This window comes from Neomonachus schauinslandi, chromosome 1 (assembly GCF_002201575.2).
Source record: "Neomonachus schauinslandi chromosome 1, ASM220157v2, whole genome shotgun sequence".
NCBI classification, from domain to species: Eukaryota; Metazoa; Chordata; class Mammalia; order Carnivora; family Phocidae; genus Neomonachus; species Neomonachus schauinslandi.
Genome location: NC_058403.1, coordinates 120,407,479 through 120,424,107, shown reverse-complemented (window position 1 = coordinate 120,424,107; position 16,629 = coordinate 120,407,479).

The following is a 16,629-nucleotide window of genomic DNA, read 5'->3' as shown; positions in this document are numbered from 1 at the left end:
TATGAGCCCTGCAGAATGAGGTGGCTGTTGCTGAGCTCGTTGATTTGTTGAGGACAGAGAATGGTGGGCTCTGGGTAACAAATCACCAATTTAAGGCAGAATGGGAGGGCAAGAGTGCCTGGCTGGCATTGTTTAAGGAAACAGTGATCTTATGCAGCCAGGGCAGAAGACCAGACTTAAATGGGAGAGTAGCAGGATTTTGGGGGATGCGTTCACAGCTCCAGCGAGCCTCAAGTAACAAGTCTAAGGCACTTGAGATGGGGATTGTCTGGGTACATACACTTGAAAATCTTGAACTCCCAGGCAAAGGTAGCCAGATCCCCATTACTGGAAGACAGTAGTCCTCTCTCCACCTCACCACCTGTTTGAAGATCACACAAAGGCCTCAAATAAAACAAGGCAGGTGCTTTATAAGACAATGCTTATTGCTGAGTAGTATTCTTTGGTGTAGATAATCACAATGTGTTTATCCAGTGACATTTGGGTTGTTTCTGGGTTTTGTCTATTACAAATAAAGCTGCTTTGAACCCTCATATACAAAAGAAAGAAAGAAAGAAAGAAAGAAAGAAAGAAAAGAAAAAAAAGAAAAAAAAGACAATGCTTAGCTCCATTGGGATTTATTCTCATTTCCCTTCCTGGCAACTAGACCAATAGCAAGGATCAAATCCCAGAGGAGCACACTAGGGAGGCACTGGCCTGCTGAGGAGGGCAGGCTCTGCCTAATTTGTTATATGAGTGGAAGGAGTTAGGAGGGTGCACATGGGGTTGGATCAAGGTGCTGTATCAAGGGAGGCAGAATATAAAGCTGGAGAGATGAGAGTTTATTGATATAGCAGCACATACAGGATTTAGCATCCTGGCAAGAACCCCAGGAGACTGTGTTAATATGCTGCTGGGATAGCTTTTGGAAACTTGGCAAAAGGGATGGCCCACACAAAGTGAAGTAGACACGACAGACGGCTGTGGCAGACAGGGGGGAAGGGATCAAAGGCCTAGAGAGTAGGGTGGATGTACTGTGTCAGGTTGGGAAAAGTCAGCTGTGTCCCACAGGAGGGCCAAGAGGACATTTTATTTACCCAGGTGATAAGGAATGTGTTGAGGGGGGCATCGGCATCACTGAGAAGCTCAGTGGACCAAGACTAACATTAGTAAGAAATGCTGTTACAGTACCAGGCTCCCTCATAGCAATGGGAAGTGAGAGGATCTCAAATGCAGAGGCCAAACGGCAGTGCTTAAGTCTCAGAAACAAGGTGGGCATAACTATCGAGAGCAACAGTGAAGTCTAAATGGAGCAGGAGGGTCCCACCTGTGTAATACCTCATACAGAGTTGGTTCAAGGACCACAGTCTTCCTTACAAGACAGACGGGCAGCCCACAAGGGGAGGCTGGGTTTCAACGAGGAAGGATTGTGCAACTCGGAAGCAATTGTACTCAGTAAGAATTATCCCAGACCTTTCCCAAAGTTGCATACGCTCATTTACTCAGGTAACCATGCACTGGAGAAAACACTCAGATTTTTTCCAAAATCTGAAAAAATTTTTAGACTTTTCACTGAGTCTGATCTGACACTGATATCCAGAGACCCAAAGTGCCATCATGGCTTCCCTAGAATGGGAGCATATGAAGTCCATGCATAAATGGGTCTTGGCCCAGATCTAGCTCATAGAGGGTCCACTGAACCCATGGATCACTGGATGGTCATTGCCCCAGGCCCCAAATGTACAATTAGAATGGACTTGGTGGGAGTTTGCAGAACCTCCACATTAGTTTCTTGACCTGAGGGGTACGAATGATTTTAGTGGGAAAAGCCAAGTGGAAAGTTCTTAAACTGCCATCCTCTCCTGTCAAGATAGTACATAAAATGGTAGATGAGGCATTATCTCAGGAGGGTTGGCATTCATGCTACACTCAAAGACTTAAAGGATGTCATAACCCTATTTAATTCATCAGTCTGGTATCTATAGCACCTTGTTGGATTCTGATGGACAACAGTGGATTACCCCATACTTAATCAATGGTAAACTGACCTGGCCAAGTAGCCGTTCAACCTAGCCTGTTGATACTGGACAGGCCTGACTGGGTAACATAAACTCAGACACATCACCGAGCAGCAGGACACCATAATCCCGAGGCAGGGACAGCAGATACTCAGCAGAGGCACCTGGATGTTATAATCTTGAAACACGTAGCACATGCATACCTACAGCAGACCACTTTCAGTGCTTACATGACAAAAAAATCCCAATTATCTTCACTCATATGTTGATTCCTAAAAAGGGGTAGAAACAACTCTCAGTCTGTTGGCTTTGATAAGGCTTCCCTATTTCTTTCCTTGCACTTCATTTCCAAGAGTTTACCTACAATTTGTGCTGGATCACATTCCCTGTTTGGCAGTAAAACCTTTTCACTCAGCCACCGAATTTTGGTCTTGAATAGTCTTTATTTTAACACCAAGAAGTAGCCCCACTGCAGCTGCCCAACCCGCAGGTGATATGCTCATCATTCCGGCAGTCATGTCCTTTTCCATACCCATTGTGAAGCAGGAGCGGAATCATTCTGGATTCACATGGGACAGACAGCAGTATACATTTACAGTCTTGCTCCAGGACGATGTCAATTCTCTTACATTATGTTACAATATAGTGCGAAGGACCTGGACTCTCTGGATATTCTGATGAATGTCACATTTGTTCACTAGATTGATGACAGGTTAATTGAACTGGATGAGCAAGAAATGGCAGGTACATTGGAGGTGTTGGCATGATGTGTGTTCTCTGTGTGTTTGGAGATAAATCCTATGAAGACGTAAGGACTTCTTTTCTTCCTCCCTTCCCTCCTTCCCTCCTCCCTCCCCTCTTTCCCTCCTCCCTTCCTCCTTTCTTTTTTTTAATTTAAATTCAATTAATTAACATATAGTATATTCTTAGTTTCCGAGGTACAGGTCAGTGATTCATCAGTCTTATATAACACCCAGGGCTCATTACATCACATGCCCTCCTTAATGTCCATCACCCAATTACCCCATCCTCCCACCTCCCCTCCAGCACCCTCAGTTTGTTTCCTATGATTAAGAGTCTCTTATGGTTTGTCTCCCTCTCTGATTTCGTCTGACACAAGGACTTCTATATCTGTGGGTATTTTATGGATCCAGTGGTCAGAAGCATGTCCTTTGGAATAACCCTTCCAAAGGACAATTATTGTACCTTGCACATTCCTGCAAAAGCAGTACAGTGCTTTGTAGGCTTCTGTGGGTTCTGGAGGTAGCAAACAGTGCATTTGGGAATACTAGCCTGATCCATTTATGGGGGATAAGGAGAGTTGACAGCTTTTAGGGGGGCTTAGTGTGTGAAAGGGCTTTACAGCAGGCCCAGGCTGCGGTGTAAGGAGTCTGCCAGTTGGAGCACATGAACTGGTAGACCCTCTGGAGCGAACAGTTGGGCAGTCAGTGACAGAGGCTGCTTGATGCAAAATGGCCAAACAAGTCTGCCACTTTGTTGTTTGGGGACTCTTTGGTGGCACCCTGAGCCTGACAGGGATAATGAGCCAGGGCCCATGCCTTGGTAGGCAGCGCTCAGGGCTAATCCCAGATCCCATCAATGCTTTTGTTCAGATCCCCTTGAGAAGTTCACCCAAGTGAAGACAAACTGTTTGCAGCCCTTTGTTAGTGGTTCAAAATACCTCTGTAAGGGAGGTGCAGCAAGGACTTGCATTCCCACTTAGTAGGTAAGAGAACTGAGGCATAACTGACTTGTAACATAAAGATGTTAAGGGTCTTGTTAAGAGTCATCCAGTAAGTCATTTCTTATCCATTCAGCAGTTATTTACTGAGCACCTTTGGGAACCAACACTCTGACACCAAGATATCTTGGCAAAGAAGACCTGTCCCTGTTCTCAAAGAACGCAGTTGGGAGTGGGTGTAAGAGGAACGGAAAGTGCAGTTAACCGGTAAATCCAGCACTGTGGAATAAACGTTAGCAGAGGTGTAAGTACAAGGTGTCGTCCACAAGTGCTGGGGAACCTGGCAGTCTGGCGGGGTAGAGAGAGGAAAGAGAGAAACAGAGCAGAGCAGGGGGCCTCGACGCTGTTCGGAGTGGCTGGAGCCAGGGTGGGGGATCCAGGAGGGGTTGCGAGGACAGTCCTTCAGGTTCCAGACTCCTTCCCTGTCACTAGCTCGTGTTCCCAGGGCAGCTGTCCCCAGAGCTGTCACAGTGGGTGAGGCCCCGGGCCATTTCATTAGGGAGGTTTGTTTCCAGATTCATCCCCTAAGCCCTATTAAGTCTCTTACTTAGTGGGGAAGCAGCAAATCAAGATGACATTTGAAAAGTAGTGGCCCAGCCTGTTCCTGGAGGAACAGCTAAATCCTCACCCATATTAAATACCTTCTCCTCAGCAGCAGCGGCTGGGCCATTTAGGAAAATTAAAAGGAGAAAGATGAACAGAGAGTGGGGAGATTAGAAACAAGTGTAATAGTGTTTCCAGCCCTATGGCAATGAAGAGACCTCACATATGGCCTTTACACTTTATCCTTCTCTTGGCTTATTCAGAGGGCTGGTCATTATGAAAGTGGTTTTGCAAAGAGGTGCTCGGATTTCCAGCTCTCTGTCGTTAGGCCAGCCGGTTACCTGGCTGCTGGCTGGCCCAAGCTGGTGTGTCTCGCAGCACACGTGCTGGACTTTGCATTAGAAAAATCACCCTGTAGAGAGATTTCTATAAGGCAGCAGAACTCAGGGTTTGTCTTGACTCAAGTAAGACTAATGCACAGCAAAGGAACTGGCCCACAGGGGAAGGAGGGTTCAAACGGTGGTAAATTAAGAGAACAGTGACATACCATTTTTTAAATAAAGATTTTATTTATTTGTGTGAGAGAGAGCACAAAGCAGGGGGAGCGGTAGGCAGAGAGGGAGAAGCAGGCTTCCCTGGAGCAGGGAGCCCGATGCGGTACTCGATCCCAGGACCCTGGGAGCATGACCTGAGCCGAAGGCAGACGCTTAACCAACTGAGCCACCCAGGCATCCCTGACATACCATATTTAACCTGTTGGATGAACACAGGTTAAGAAAAGAGAAAACTTGAACACTACTGAGGAGATTGTGTAAAAGGCGTGCTGTGCCTTTCTGGTGGAAGTATAAAGTGATGTCAGCTTTTTGGAGAGCACTTGGGCTAAATGCATCAGGATTTTAAATATGCATTAAGACTTCAAAGAATGTTGGAGTAGTTGGTATAATAATTCTACTTGTAAAAAATAGGTCCTAAGGAAATATCAGAAATCTGGACAGAATATGAGGCAGGAATGTGTTCCTTGCAATGTAATTTCTAGCATTAAAAAAGACATACCTGAATGCCTCACAATAACAGATTACTTACGTCAAAAATGGTAGATCCGTAAGAAGTGGTAGTTAGTTGTTTCAAATGATCTTTATGAAAGATGAGCTTGTATGAAAATATTAAGTTAGAAAGGATACAAAATATTTTATATACTATAAGTTTTCAACTCTCCGTCTTTCACAGACAGCGCTCCCCCTCCCAACACTAACTCTGTCTTCATAGACCTCCATTTAACTGACCACTCAGTTGAACTGACTAGTTGGATTAGCTGAGATGCTCGCTATTTTTTTCTGTAAACAAAGCAGCTGACAACCAGGGCCCTAGGAAAGATAGTGGTAAACGATGTTCTCATTTCTACTTCCCCAGCTTAGCTCTGTGCTTACCAAGAGTCTCCTCTGTTTATTATTCTCATAATACTCTGCAAAATTTGATTTGATAATATATTATTGAGGATTTCTGCTTCTATATTCAAAAGTGTGCTTGACCCATTTGTGTGTGTGTGTGGAGGGGCAGTTGTGTGTAAGGGTAAAGGCTAGACTTGTAAAAGGAACTGAGAAGGTTTCTTACTCTGCTCTGATTGGATAGTCTGAGAATAATCTGTTTGCTGAAGGCTGGGCACAATTTGCCTCTGCATAGCATCTTAACAATAGGCTTTTTTTTGGGAGGGGGGTGGGTGGATAGATCGTTGACTGTCTTTCCTCTGTCTTCTGTGGTTATTTGTCTCTTAATAACTTTTACATTTTCTTGAGCCGACTTTGCAGTTATAATTTACTAGAAAAACAACACTCTTAATTTAATTTTTATTTTTAAATTATGTTACTTTGTATATTCTCCTATGGTAGAGTATATTCATTGTCAGAAAATGTGATTTTAAATTCTAATAATAAAATACCTATTTTTAATAAGCATATACTGTGTCAGGCACCACACATGTTCTTATTTACTCTGCACGAGAGCCCAATGGTGTAAGGACTATTATCATCCCTACTTTGCAGATGAAAAAACTAGGGATGATAAGTGTCCAAGACCATGCAATTTGTAAGTGGTGGAGCTGGGATTGAACCTTCATTTGTCTGATTCTGAGCCTAAGTTCTTACCCACTAGGCTATACTCTTGAAAAAAATAAGAACAAATGGACAACAGACAAACCAAATCATGTGCCACAGTGTGATCATCTGCAGTTTAAGTAATTTGCTCCTGCTCAAGCTCAGGCTCTGGAAATTTTTGCATAGTCTTTCTTAGCCTGTTTCCTGAGCAAGAGCTGCTTGGGGCCTGTGCGAGCTGCAATGTTACACGGACACTTCATGTTTCCACCATTGTTTTTTTTTTAATTTAAATTCAATTAGCCAACATATAGTACATCATTAGTTTCAGATGTAGAGTTCAGTAATTCATCAGTTGCATATAACACCCAGTGCTCATCACATCATGTGCCCTCCTTAATGCCCATCACCCAATTACCCCATCCACCCACCCACCTCCCCTCCAGCAACCCTCAGTTTGTTTCCTTTTTCTTTTTCTTTTTTTTCTCAGTTTGTTTCCTATAGTTAAGAGTCTCTCATGGTTTGTCTCCCTCTCTGATTACTTCCCATTCAGTATTGTCTCCCTTCCCCTATGATCCTCTGTGCTGTTTCTTATATTCCACATATGAGTGAAACCATATGATAATTGTCTTTCTCTGATTGGCTTATTTCACTCAACATAGTACCCTCCAGTTCCATCCACATCTATGCAAATGGTAAGTATTCATTTTTTCTGATGGCCGAGTAATATTCCATTGTATATACATACCACATCTTCTTTATCCATTCATCTGTCGAAGGACATCTCTGCTCTTTTCATAGTTTGGCTATTGTGGACATTGCTGCTATGAACATTGGGGTTCAGGTACCCCTTCGGATCAATACATTTGTATCTTTGGAGGCAAACACCTAGGAATGCAATTGCTGGGTCGTAAGGTAGCTCTATTTTCAACTTCTTGAGGAATCTCCATACTGTTTTCCGGAGTGGCTGCACCAGTTTGCATTCCCACCAACAGTGTAAGAGGGTTCCCCCTTTTCCCCATCCTTGCCAACATTTGTTGTTTCCTGACTTGTTCATTTTAGCCATTCTGATTGGTGTGGGGTGGTATCTCATTGTGGTTTTGATTTGTATTTCCCTGATGCCGAGTGATGTTGAGCATATTTTCATGTGTCTGTTGGCCATTTGTATGTCTTCTTTGGAGAAATGTCTGTTCATGTCTTCTGCCCATTTCTTGACTAGATTATTTGTTTTCTGGGTGTTGAATTTGATAAATTCTTTATAGATTTTGGATACTAGTCCTTTATCTGATATGTATTTGCAAGTATCTTCTCCCATTCCGTAGGTTGCCTTTTAGTTTTGTTGGCTGTTTCCTTTGCTGTGCAAAAGCTTTTGATCTTGATGAAGTCCCAATAGTTCAGTTTTGGTTTTGTTTCTCTTGCCCTTGGAGACGTGTCTAGCAAGAAGTTGCTGCAGTCAAGATCAAAGAGATTGCTGCCTGTGTTCTCCTCTAGGATTTTGATGGATTCCTGTCCACATTTAGGTCTTTCATCCATTTTGAGACTACTTTGGTGTACGGTGTAAGGAAATGGTCCAGTTTCATTCTTCTGCAGGTGGCTGTCCAATTTTCCCAGCACCATTTGTTGAAGAGACTGTCCTTTTTCCATTGGATATTCTTTCCTGTTTTGTCGAAGATTAGTTGACCATAGAGTTGAGGGTCCATTTCTAGGTTCTCTATTCAATTCTATTGATCTATTTGTCTGTTTTTGTGCCAGTACCATACTATCTTGATGATTACAGCTTTGTAATAGAGCTTGAAGTCCGGCATTGTGATGCCACCAGCTTTGGTTTTCTTTTTCAACATTTCTTTAGCTATTTGAGGTCTTTTCTGGTTCAATACAAATTTTAGGGTTGTTTGTTCCAGGTCTGTGAAAAATGTTGATGGTATTTTGATAAGGATTGCATTGAATGTGCAGATTGCTCTGGGTAGCATAGACATTTTAACAATATTTATTCTTCCAATCCATGAGCATGGAATGTTTTTCCATTTCTTTGTGTCTTCCTCAATTTCTTTCATAAGTGTTCTGTAGTTCTTAGAGTACAGATACTTTACCTCTTTGGTTAGGTTTATTTCTAGGTATCTTATGGGTTTTGTGCAATTGGAAATAGGATCGATTCCGTAATTTCTCTTTCTTCTGTCTCATTGTTAGTGTATAGAAATGCAACTGATTTCTGTGCATTGATTTTATATCCTGCCACTTTACTGAATTCCTGTATGAGTTCTAGCAATTTGGGGTTGAGTCTTTTGGGTTTTCCACATAAAGTATCATGTCATCTGCAAAGAGTGAGAGTTTGACTTCTTCTTTGCTGGTTTGAACGCCTTTTATTTCTTTTTGTTTCCTGATTGCTGAGGCTAGGACTTCTAGTACTATGTTGAACAACAGTGGTGAGAGTGGACATCCCTGTCATGTTCCTGACCTTAGGGGAAAAGCTCTCAGTTTTTCCCCATTGAGAATGATATTTACTGTGGGCTTTTCATATATGGCTTTTATGATATTGAGGTATGTTCCCTATCCCTGTACTGTGGAGAATTTTAATGAAGAAAGGATGCTGTATTTTGTCAAATGCTTTTTCTGCATCTATTGAGAGGATCATATGGTTCTTTTCCTTTCATTTATTAATGTGATTTATCACGTTGATTGATTTGTGGATGTTGAACCACCCTTGTAGCCCAGGAATAAATCCCACTTGGTCATGGTGAATAATCCTTTTAATGTACTGTTGGATCCTATTGGCCAGTATCTTGGTATTTTGGCATCCATGTTCATCAGGGATATTGGTCTGTAATTCTTTTTGGTGGGGTCTTTGGTTTTGGGATCAAGGTGATGCTGGCCTCAAAGAATGAGTTTGGAAGTTTTCCTTCCCTTTCTGTTTTTTGAAACAGCTTCAGAAGAATAGATATTAGTTCTTTAAATGTTTGGTAGAATTCCCCTGTGAAGCCATCTAGTCCTGGGCTCTTGTTTGTTGGGAGATTTTTGATTACTGCTTCAATTTCCTTGCTGGTTATGGGTCTATTCAGGTTTTCTGTTTCTTTCTGTTTCAGTTTTGGTAGTTAATAAGTTTCTAGGGATACATCCATTTCTTCCAGATTGCCTGACTTGTTGGCATCTAGTTGCTCATAATATGTTCTCAAAATTGTTTGTATTTCCTTGGTGTTGGTCATGATCTCTCCTCTTTCATTCATGATTTTATTAATTTGGTTCCTTTCTCTTTTCTTTTTGATAAGTCTGGTTAAGGGTTTATCGATCTTATCAATTCTTTAAAAGAACCAGCTTCTAGTTTAGTTGATCTGTTCTACTGTTCTTTTGGTTTCTATTTCATTTATTTATGCTCTAATTTTTATTATTTCTTGTCTCCTGCTTGGTTTAGGCTTTATTTGCTGTCCACTATTTTAAGGCAAAATTTATTCTACGTAGGTGGTTATTTCGTAGAGAAATGAAACTCACTCCTGAAAGTACCAAAATTTTTAGTGATTCTCATGGAAATTTTTGACATTTTTGAAAATGTTTTTTTATAACTCTTAGTTTTATTTTCACAGTTGAGAATACAATTTAATCCTCCATCTTTTAAATTGAAATTTTTATTGAGATAATTTTAGATTTACATGCAGTTTTAAGAAATAACATGGAGTGTAGGATAGCTCTACTTTTAACTTTTTGAGAACCCCCATACTGTTTTCCAGAGTGGCTGTACCAGTTTGCATTCCCACCAACAGTGTAAGAGGGTTCCTCTTTCTCTACATCCTTGCCAACACCTGTTGTTTCCTGAGTAGTTAATTTTAGCCATTCTTTCTGTCTTTATGAATATGTCTATTCTGAACATTTCATATGAATGGGATTAGATAATTAAAAAAAAATAATATGAAGCAATCCCTTGTATACTTTGTCCAGTTTCCCCTAGTGGTAATATTTTGGAAAATTATAGTACAGTATCATGAACAGGATCTTAACATTTATACAATCCATCAATATTATTCAGAGTTCCCAGTTTTATTTATATTCATTGTGTGTATGTATTAAGTTCTATACAATTTATCACCTGAGTAGGTTTGTGTTTCCACCTGGACAATTCCCAGAAGCAAAATGAAGTTATGAAAACAGTGTTTTTGTAAAGTCCTTGGCCCAGTATTTGCAGAGTACACATATTCAAGAACACATAAGAAACATGTAAAAATCGTATACACTGAGATGGAAAGCAAGTCTGAAAAATTTTAAAGGATTGAATGTTTTTTGACTACAATGCAATTAAGCTAGAAATCAATAAAAAAGGATAACTATATTTAGAAATAAGCAATATTATTATACACAAAGTAAAATACACGATGGAAATTAAAGAAAATGTCATGAACTGAATGATAAAAATACTTTATTAAAAACTTGTGGAAGGCAGTTAAACATATAATTATAGAGAAATTTATATCCTTAGGAGCATATAAAGACTGAAATTATGCACTTATCATCTGTCTAAAGAAATTAGGAACATAGCATCATCAACAGCAATGACAAAATAAGCCCAATGAAGTAGAAGGAAAAACTTGTACAGTAAGGATAATAGTAGAAATTTATGAAAGAGAAGCCAAATATGAAATAGAAGGGACCAGCAAAGCCAAATTTGGTTTATTGAAGAGACTGACAAATTCATAATGCCCTAGTTTTTAAGGAGTTGTAAATAAGCAATGTTAGGAATGAAAAAGAGGGCATCAACTTCAAAGCCACAGACATTGGGGGACAAAAAGAAAGAGGATATCATGAACAACTGTGTGATAAAATATTTCCAAGTTTAAATAGAATGAACAAATTTTTATAAAAACACAACTTTTCCAAATGGATATAAGAAATAGAAATTCTAATAGTTCTATAATTATTCTAAAAATTGCTGGTATCCAAGATCTATAAGAACTTCTCAAACTCAACACCCAAAAAACAAATAATCAAGTCAAAAAATGGACAGAAGACATGAAAAGACACTTCTCTGAAGAAGACATACAAATGGCTAACAGACACATGAAAAAATGTTCATCATCATTAGCCATCAGGGAGATTCAAATCAAAACCACATTGAGATACCACCTTATACCAGTTAGAATGGCAAAAATGGACAGGGAAAGAAACAACAAATGTTGGAGAGGTTGTGGAGAAAGGAGAACCCTCTTACACTGTTGGTGGGAATGCAAGTTGGTATAGCCACTTTGGAAAACAGTGTGGAGGTTCCTCAAAAAATTAAAAATAGAGCTACCCTATGACCCAGCAATTGCACTCCCAGGTATTTACCCCAAAGACACAGATGTAGTGAAAAGAAGGGCCATATGCACCCCAGTGTTCATAGCAGCAACATCTGCAATAGCCAAACTGTGGAAAGAGCCGAGATGCCCTTCAAAAGATGAATGGATAAAGAAGATGTGGTCCATATATACAATGGAATATTACTCAGCCATCAGAAAGGATGAATACCCAACTTTTACGTCAACATGGATGGGACTGGAGGAGATTATGCTAAGTGAAATAAGTCAAGCAGAGAAAGTCAATTATCATACGGTTTCACTTATTTGTGGAACATAAGGAATAGCATGGAGAACATTAGGAGAAGGAAGGGAAAAATGGGTGGGGGGAAATCGGAGGGAGAGATGAACCATGAGAGACTATGGACTCTGAGAAACAAACAGGGTTTTAGAGGGGAGGGGGGAGGGGGGATTCGTTAGCCCGGTCATGGGTATTAAGGAGGGCATGTACTGCATGGAGCACTGGGTGTTATACGAAAACAATGGATCATGGATCACCACATCAAAAACTAATGATGTATTGGGACGCTTGGGTGGCTCAGTTGGTTAAGCATCTGCCTTCGGCTCAGGTCATGATCCCAGGGTCCTGGGATTGAGTCCCGCATCGGGCTCCCTGCTCAGCGGGAAGCCTGCTTCTCCCTCCCTCTCTCACTGTCTCTCTCTCTCTCTCTCTGTGTCAAATAAATAAATAAAGTCTTTAAAAAAAACAAAAACAAAAACTAATGATGTATTGTATGGTGACTAATATAACATAATAAAATTTAAAAAATTAAAAAAAAGAATATATAAAAAAATAAAAATAAAAATTGAATAAAGAATATATTTGAATAAAAAATAATTCCACAAAGAAAAAATCATGGGCAACTTCTACCAAACATTTATGTAACTACACTAATCTCACACAAGCTCTTCCAGAAAATAGAAGAAGGGATTCCCCAAATTGTTTTAATGAGCCTATTATAACCTTGATGGTAAAACCTGACACAACATGAAATGAAAATAATAGCCTGATTCCACTAATAAACATAATTTTAAAAATATAAAACATAACTATTAGCAAAATGAATCCAGGAACATAGGACAAGCATCTTGATAGAGTTGGGTTTATTCCAAGTTTTAAATTTGAAAATCAGTCAGTGTAATTCACCAAATTAACAGAAAGGAGAAAAACCATATGATCACCTCAGTAGAGACAGAAAAAACATTTGAGAAGTTTCATTTGTGATAGAAAAGATTATCAGCAAACTAGGCATAAACAGTAACTCAATCTGTTAAGAGACATCTACACAAATTCTACAATCAACACTGTACTTTGTGGAGAAATATTGAAGACTTTTACCCTTCTCCTCCAAAGATCAGGAATGAGGCAATGATGTCCACTGTCCTTATGTCCATTCAGCATTGTCCTGGAAGTCCAGCAGAGCAGTAGGGTAAGAAAAGAAATAGAACTAATGAAAGGAATAAACAAAACTCTCAGTGTTTAAAGAGGATAAGATTGTATACGTAGAACATCCAAAAGAATCTGCAGATAAAATATTAGACTTAAGAGTTTAGCTTTGGCCACAAAGACAATGAACAAGAAATAATCCTGTTTCTATATACCAGCAACAAGCAGAAAATAAAAATGTAAAAAGATGCCACTTTAAATATACCAACAAATATCAAGTACCGAGAAGTAAATCTAATAAAGTTTGTGCAAAACTTCTATGGAGAAAACTATAAAATATTATTGATAGAAAATAGAAAAGTAAAATTAAAGAGTGAATAGAGACATACAATGTTCATAGATTGGAAGACTCAATGTTGTAATAATAGCAGCTCTCAAAGTGATCTATAGATTCAATGCAATCCCAATGAAAGTCCCAACTGTTCTGTGGACTTTTACAAGGTGATTCTAAAATTTATATGGAAATGCAAAGGGATAAGAGCAGCAAAGACAATCTTGGAGAAAGAAACAAGTATGTAATGCTTCCTTCAGATGTATTATAGAGCTACAGATATTAAGACGATATGGTACTGGCACAAAGAAAGACAAATATAGTGATGGAAGAGATCTGAGAATCCAGAAATAGATAGTGCATATGTGGACATTGATTTATGACAAATGTGGTATAGAACAGTGGAGAAAGTTCTCTACAATAAATGGTGCAAGGAAAATTGGGCATGTATATATAAAAAATAAAAAACTTGGTCTTTACCTCATATCATACACAAAAATCAAATCCAGGTGTGTGTCAAAAGGAGAAATGTAAAACAAGCTTTGGGAAGGTAAGATGGGACAATATCTTCATGACTTTGGGGGCAGGGAGAGTTCTCTATAGAGCCCACAAAAATCACTCAACATAAAGGAAAAAGGCTTCATTAAAATCAGGGACTTCAGTTGATCAAAAGACACCATAAAGAGGGAAAGAAAACCAGTGATAGAATGAAAAAGATACCTGACACGCATATAACAGACAAAGAATTCATATCCAAAATTGATAAAGGACTCCTACAAATCAATAAGAAAAAGACAACCCAGTAGAAAACTGAGCAGAAGCCTTAAACAGGCACCTCACAGATGATGACATCCAAATGTCTAATAAACATATTAAAAGCCAGTCAATCTCATTAGTCATAAGGGAAATGGCCATTTAAACCACAATAAGATACCCATCAGAATGGCTAAAGTTAAAACATCTGGCAACATCAAGTCTTGGTGAGGCTGTGGAACAACGGGAGCTCTTCTACATTACTAGAGCAAGTGCTATATTGGGACAACCACGGTGGAAAATAGTGAGGAATCATCTAGTATAATTGAAGATACTCAGCCTATGACCCAGTAGTTCCTTTCCCAGAGATACACCCCAAATAAATGTATACCTGCATGTGATATTGTGATATGATAAATATATATATTGGTCTTCATCCCCAGCTTCTGGCCAGTGCTCCTAAAACCTTTATAATTTCCTAAGCAATAAAGGTGTTAGGAACATTTTTTGTTCTAATATTTGGTCTTTGGCACCAGTTTCTGATACAGAGCTTCAACTCTCTTGGAATTTCCTGGGTGATAGGAGCATCTTTTGTTCTAATGATGTGACTCTCGGTGGGCTCCTGGATGGGGCCTGGTCACCAGAAAGACCAAGCTGTGATTAGAAGCTTGTAACTTTCATTTCCACACCCTCCCATTCTCTGGGGAGGAGAGAGTGGGTGGAGAGTGAGTTAATAATCAATAATGTCTACATGATGAAGCCTCCATAAAAATCCCTGAACTGTGGGTTTGGAGAACTTCCAAGTCGGTGAACACATCCACATACAAGGAGGACAGCATACTCCAATGCCACAGGGACAGAAGCTCCTGCATGTGACCCATCTGGATCTCATCCTATATACCTCTTCATCTAGCTGTTCATCTGTATTCTTTATCATATCCTTTATTATATGATAAACTAGTGAACATAAGTGTTTCCCTGAGTTCTGTGTTATAGTGAATTACTCAACCTGAGGAGGGAGTCCTGGGAACCTTTGATTTGTAGCCAAGTTGGACATAAGTGTGGGGAATCTGGGGACCTACTATTTGCAATTGGCATCTGAAGGGGGGTGCTGTCTTGTGGGACTGAGTCCTTAACCTGTGCGATCTGATGCTAACCAGGTAAATAGTGTCAGAATTAAATTGAATCATAGGACACTTAGCTGGTGTTGGAAAATTGGTTGGTGTGGGAAGAATACCTGCAACTAGGGTGGAGGCAGAAATGTTCTGTGAGTGTGTAGAGGAAAGAGTTTTTCCTTTCACTGTGCCCTGGGATAGGGATAAGAATGCGTATTAACAACTGCATAAACAAATTATGGTATATTCATATACTGGAATGTTATGCAACAAAGAAAATGAATTAAGTTATGCAAAACAACCAGAATCAATTTGAAATACATAAGGCGATTTTTAGAAGCCATACATACTGTATGAGTCCATATATTTATTCTGTTAGGGTGAAAGAGAGGGCTGTAATTACAAAGTGATCTCCAGTGGCTTCTGGAGTCCAATTTTTCACTTGGTGAGGAGCACATAGATATTCATTTTTTAGTAATTTCTTAAGTCATACATTGATACTTTAAGCATTTTCTGAATGTGAATTATATTTAACAATAAAAATGTTTTAAAATACAGACAACAAACTGATGGTTGCCAGAGAGGCTAGTGGGGGAGTGGGCAAAATGGTTGAAGGGGAGTGGGAGGTACAGGCTTCCAGTTACAGAATGAAAAAGTCATGGGGATGAAAGGCACAGCATAGGGAATATAGTCAATGGTATTGTAATAGTGTTGTGTGGTGACACTTGGGGTGTACAGAGTTGTCAAATCATTATGTTGCACACCTGAAACTAAGGTAACATTTTGTGGCAACTATACTCAAAAAAATGTTTTAAAAGTCCCACTATTTTTAGAAACACTGATTTGGTTGACCGAGCCATGTGGATGGTAGGAAATGAGAGGCTTGGAGGTGGGGCCAGGGGATTTTGCACACAAAAATTTCTTTTTGCACAAATTTGATTCTCACAACATCCCTACAAGCTGGGCATTGGCATGCCTGTTTTATAGGTGAATTAACTGAGATTCAGAGAGGTTAAGTCACTTGTCTGAGTTCAGACAGCTAGTTTGTAGCTGAATCAGAATCCGAATCTAGGTGTAGGTCTGTGCCTATTCTGCTATGTAATACAAATTCCCCTGAGACCTCCATTCACAAATACTACCCTAATTGTCATTGGCACACGGACACTTGCCAGAAATGTCGTGACTGCAGGTGACTCGGTCCTGCTAATGGCAGGTGGTTTGACAATGCTGCCATTGTCTGCAGCTTCTGGGCTCTGTGGGGCTCTGCTAGCTCTTTCTCCTCCAGCCTGGGCCTGGCCCCAGCTCCTGTTCTGTGACAGGCACAAATGTGCGTCTCCATCCTTTCCTCCTACTCCACAGG